The sequence below is a fragment of the Heloderma suspectum genome, chromosome 4, assembly GCF_057233095.1.
Source record: "Heloderma suspectum isolate Gila_16-S chromosome 4, 16-S_ref, whole genome shotgun sequence".
NCBI classification, from domain to species: Eukaryota; Metazoa; Chordata; class Lepidosauria; order Squamata; family Helodermatidae; genus Heloderma; species Heloderma suspectum.
The window spans coordinates 7,337,585-7,343,607 of NC_139461.1; positions in this window are offsets into that span (position 1 = coordinate 7,337,585).

A 6,023-nucleotide genomic window follows, 5' to 3' on the forward strand; every position below is an offset into this window, starting at 1 on the left:
ATTGGATGAGTTTCAGTTATTGAGGCCTCAGGATGTGGACAAGGTGCTTGGCCAAGTCCAATCGACCACTTGTGTGCTTGACCCTTGCCCTTCATGGCTTATTACATCAAACAAGGAGGGGATGTCTGGCTGGGTCCAGGAGATTGTAAATTCCTCCTTGAGAGAGGGAATGATGCCGGACTCTTTAAAAGAGGCGATAATCAGACCGCTCCTGAAAAAGCCTAACCTGGACCCAGAGGATGTTAACAATTATAGGCCAGTAGCCAACGTCCCCTTCCTGGGCAAGGTGCTTGAGCGGGTGGTTGCAGGGCAACTCCAGGCACTCTTGAATAAAACGGATTATCTAGATCCATTTCAGTCGGGCTTCAGGCCTGGTTTTGGAACAGAAACTGCCTTGGGCGCCCTGTGGGATGACCTCTGCCAGGAGAGGGACAGGGGGAGTGCGACCCTGTTGATTATCCTGGACTTCTCAGCGGCTTTCGATACCATTGACCATGGTATCCTTCTGGATAGGTTGTCTGGGTTGGGAGTTGGAGGCACTGCATTACAGTGGTTCCGCTCCTACTTGGATGGCAGATTCCAGAAGGTGGTGCTGGGGGATTATTGCTCTGTGCCATGGCAATTGTGCCATGGGGTTCCACAGGGCTCTATTTTATCCCCCATGCTGTTTAACATCTACATGAAACCGCTGGGGGAAGTAATCCGGAGGTATGGGCTGAGGTGCCATCAATATGCGGATGACACCCAGCTCTACCTCTCTTTCTCATCAAAACCAGGTGAGGCAGTGGCTGTTCTGAATCATGGCCTGGGCACGGTAATGGACTGGATGAGGGCCAATAAACTGAAACTCAATCCAGACAAGACGGAGGTACTGTTAGTGGGTGGTTCGTCTGCCCGGCTAGGTGATATTCAACCTGTTCTGGAGGGGGTTGCACTCCCCCGAAACGATCAGGTTCGTAGTTCGAGGGTGCTCTTGGATCCAGAACTGTCACTTGAGGCACAGGTGAACTCAGTGGCACGGAGCACTTTTTATCAGCTTAGGCTGGTATACCAACTACGCCCTTATCTGGACAGAGATAGCCTAGCTGCAGTTATCCATGCTCTGATAACTTCTTGTCCGGATTAATGCAATGCGTTATACGTGGGGCTGCCTTTGAAAACGGTCCGGAAACTTCAGCTGGTCCAAAATAGGGCAGCAAGATTGTTAACAGGGACTGGCCTGCGAGCTCATATTACGCCAGTACTTTTCCAGCTGCACTGGCTGCCAGTCCATTTCCGGGCCCGATCCAAAGTGCTGGTGTTAACATTCAACGCCCTTAACGGCTTGGGGCCTGGTTACCTGAAGGATCGCCTCCTCCCATATGTGCCTGCCCGGACCTTAAGATCATCGTCAGCGGCCCTTTGCCGTGAGCCCCTGCCAAAGGAAGTGAGGTGGGTGGCTACTAGGAGGAGGGCTTTTTCTGCTGTGGCACCCTGGCTCTGGAATGAGCTCCCTGGTGAGGTTCGCCTGGCACCTACATTGTATTCCTTTCGGCGCCAGGTGAAGACCTTTTTATTTTCCCAGGCATTTTAGCATTTTAGCTTTCTAAACTTTTATCTTTGATGTTTTAAAAATCTGTATTTTAAACTCCTGCACTGCTGCTAGGTTTTATTGTGGTTGTATTGTTATATTGTGGTTTTAATGTTCTATATATTTTAAATTGTTTTATTGTGTGTTGTTTGGATTTAATTTTTGTGAACCGCCCAGAGAGCTTCGGCTATTGGGTGGTATAGAAATGAAATAAACAAACAAACAAACAAACAAACAAATAAATAAATAAGGCACTCAAGGCACCTACTGGCTGAAATAATTGGGGTTGTAATCCAACACATCTGGATGGAGCCAGGTTGGTGACCGATGCAAGTCTGTTTATTTTATTTATTTATTTACTTACTTACTTACTTACTTACTTACAATATTTATATACCGCTCCACATCAAAGAGTTCAGAGGAGTGAACAACAGGATAAAAGAATAAAACTCCATAATTAAAACAATTAAAACATTTTAAAATAACAGATTCTGAACTTAATAAACCACGGCTGGTCATTCAGGGAAGGCCTCTTGAAATAACAATATCTTTAGGAGGCACTGAAAGCAACATAACTTTGGTGCCCGTCTGACCTCCAAAGGGAGTCCCACAGGAAGGGGGCCACCACAATGTAGGCTTTTCTTCTGATGGACTCCAACCGGGAGAATAGAATAACGTCTTCAGGAGGCACCGGAAGGAACCCAATGTTGGCACCTGCCTGAGTTCTAAAGGCAGGGAATTCCACAGGAAGGGGGCCACCACACGGAAGGCCTTTTTCCTGGTGGACTCCAACCAGGCCATGGGTCCATGTGGAACCACCAGGAGCATGCCCTCCGATGACCTCACTGACTGGGCAGGTTGGTAAGGGAGAAGGCGTTCTCTCAGGTATCCTGGTCCCAAGTTGTTTAGGGCTTTGTACACTAGTACTTATACTTTATTCACTACCGAGCCAGATTTAGACAGCCAGTACACTTCCCTCAGCAGACGAGTTGCACACTGAAAAGGGGCACCTCCCGACAACAGCTGAGCTGCTGCGTTCTGCACTAGCTCCAACTTCCAGAACAGCCTCAAGGGAAGCCCCACGTACAGCGCATTGCAGTAATCCTGTCTTGAGGTCACTAATGCCTGTACCACCATGGCCAAGCTATCCCTCTGCAGGAGTGGCCGTAGCTGGCAACCCAGCCAAAGCTGGTAAAAGGCACTCCGAGCCACAGTGGCCTCTTGGGCCTCCAGCAACAATAATGCATCTAGGAGTACCCCCAGACTACAAACCTGACCTTTCAGAGGGAGTGCAACCCCCTCCAGAACAGGCAATGCACCTATCTCCCAGACCCGGGAACCACCCACTTACAGGGCTTCCGTCTTGCCAGGATTCAGCTTCAGTTTATTGGCCCTCATCCAGCCCATTACTGAGTTCAGGCACTGATCCAGGACTTGCACAGCCTCTCCTGATTCAGATGTCACAGGGAGATAGAGCTGTGCATCATCAGCATGCTGATGGCATTTAGCTCCAAATCCCCTAATGACCGTTCCCAGCGGCTTCATATAGATGTTAAACAACACTGGGGACAAGATGGTACCCTGCGGCACACCAGAGCTCAATTGCCAAGGGGCTGAGGAATGCTCACCCAATGTAACTCTCTGAAATCAGCCCCGTAGGTAGGACCAGAACCACTGTAACACAGTGCCTCCAATACTCTTCCCACGGAGTCGATCCAGGAGGATACCATGGATGATGGTATCAAAAGCCGATGAGAGGTAGAGGAGAATAAACAGGGTTGCGCTCCCCCTGTCCCTCTCTCGATAAAGGTCATCCATCAGGGCGACTAAGGCTGTTTCAGTCCCATAACCAGGATGAAACCCAGACTGAAATGGGTCTAGATAATCAGTATCCTCCAAGAGTGCCTGCAGTTGCTCCACCACAACCCTCTCAAGTACCTTCCCTAGAAAAGGGGTATTTGCGACTGGGCGGTGGTTGTCTAACACCGTTGGGTCCAGAGTGGGCTTCTGCAGGAGTGGCCGCACTATTGCCTCGTTAAGGACAGCAAGGACCACCCCTTCCCACAGGGAAGCATTTATCACTCCCTGGACCCATCCAGTCATACCTCCTCGGCTAGCTCTTATTAGCCAAGAGGGGCAGGGATCGACAGGGCATGTGGCTGGTCACACTGCTGCAAGCATCTTGTCCACATCATCAGGCCGCAGCAACTCGAACTGATCCCACAAAATCGGGCAGATGGTGGCATCAGACACCTCAACTGGAACTGCACTAACAGCAGCATCACGTTTGCTGTGGAGACAAGCGATTTTGTCCTCAAAGTGCAATGCAAAAAAGGTCACAGTGGGTCCTTGATGGGTCCAGGACCCCATTTACTGGGGAAGATGTTAACAGCCCTCAGACCACCCAGAAAAGCTCCACTGGACGGCTGCTTGAGGATGCGACGGAGGCAGCAAAATAAGCCTTCATTGCTGCCCACACTGCCACGCAGTAGGCACGATTAGGTGCTCTGGAGTGTGCTTGGTCATCTTTGCTTCAAGTCTTATGCCATTTGTGCTCTAGCCAACATCCAGCCTGTTTCATTGACTGCAGCGCCACAGTATACCAGGGAGCAGAATGGGCTCCACAGTGCCGGAGGGGGCACTCAGGTACAATCATGTCGATGGCCCTCCGTATCTCACTGTTCCACAGTGAGGCTAGGGCCTCAGCTGGATCACCAGCTCTCTCCACTGGAAAATCCCCAAGAGCATTCAGGAATCCATTGGATTCCATCAGTCTCCTGGGGCAGACCATCCGAATAGGTCCCCCAGCCCCGCGGGAGGAGAGTAACGCCGTAAGTTCAAATCTCACCAGGAAATGGTCTGACCATGACAATGGGGTTACTTGGACCCCCCCCCCAATCTTCAGACCACCCAGCTCACAACTTGGAGGAAAAACCAAATCAAGGGTGTGCCCTGCTTCATGTGCTGGGCCAATGGCAAACTTACCCCCATGGTTGTCATGGAGGCCATGAAGTCCCGAGGTGGAACTCCGGGGACAGCCTCAGTGTGGAAGCTGAAGTCACCCAGAACCACCATCCTGGCTTCCTTGAACACCACACTCGAGACTGTCTCTGCCAGCTCAGTCAGGGAGAATGCTGGGTAGCAGGGTGGACGGTACACCAGCAGCATCCCCAATCTGTCTCTATGGCCCAAGAGCAGGTGCAACCCCTCAAGGCCTTCTCCAAAGTGGAGTGGTTTCCTGGTGATGGAGATGGAGATTAAGTCTGTTCCAGAGTTCTGTCTTGCTAAGGGCCACGCCTATACGTTTTCCGACACATGTAGACGCAGGTGGGAAGGCATAACTAATCCCGACAGCTCCCTTGTGCACCTAACTGTCCAATGCACACAATGGCAAAGCATCCATTATGTGTATTGCATGCAGCTGTTATGATTTCCTGGTTCGAAGTATGCAGCAGAGGCTGTTCATGCACATGTTCAAAACATAAGTTGTGGGGAAATGGCGCTAAGCAATTCCTGAATGGCCCCACCTCTTCTGTGAAGTCCATGCTTAACCCAGGGCCTGCCCCAGTTGGACTCCCCCGCCCCCCCAGGGCTAACTGACATCCATGGCCCTGTGGGGAAGAAGAAGGAGCGAGGGAGAAGGCAAGGGAACATCAGGGCCTGCTCCAGTTGGACTGCCCTCCTTTGGGAGATGAGAGTGGGGAACAGGGCCATCCCACCAGCCCTACTGACAGTTTACCTAATTCTTTTTTCTCCCCTCCCCATTGCATTTTCCTTGTGTGTTGTGTCTTTTTTAGATTGTAAGCCTGAGAGCAGGGTCTTCTTTTTTTATTGATTGTAAGCTGCTCCAGGAGCCTTTTTTGGCTGAGGAGCGAGATAAAAATACAATAAATAAATAAATAAACCCCACCCACCCACCTTCATCTCCAGCCACACAAGTCATTGTACTTGCATTCATCCCTTTGCCTCTGGATTCATCTATCCATCCTTACTACTAGCCATTGATAGACAAATCCTTCATGAAGTATCTACAGTCTATCTAAGGGCACAATCATATGAATGTTCAGACAGAAAAAAGAAGCAAGGGGATCCCTTTCCTCCCTCCTGTGTTCTCCCCCCACTAAGTTTGGATTGTAAGCAACTTGGAGCAGGGGCCTGTAAATTGTTAATGTTGTTATGGAAGTTACTGTACAGTGTGCCAAATACGTGGAGGACACTCTGTACATGACAGGGGACAGTTCATTACTCGGTGGTAGAGCCCCTGAGACCCTGGAAAGCCACTGGTAGTCAGCTCACACAGCACTGGGGTAGATGCACTTATGGCCTGATTCAGTATAAGTCAACTTCAGATACTCAAATAATTCACTTAAGAATTGCCTTGCTGGGTGAGACTAAAAGTCTATCTAGTCCAGCTCTCTGTTTCCAACAGCCAAATCCCTTCTCTGTACGTTGT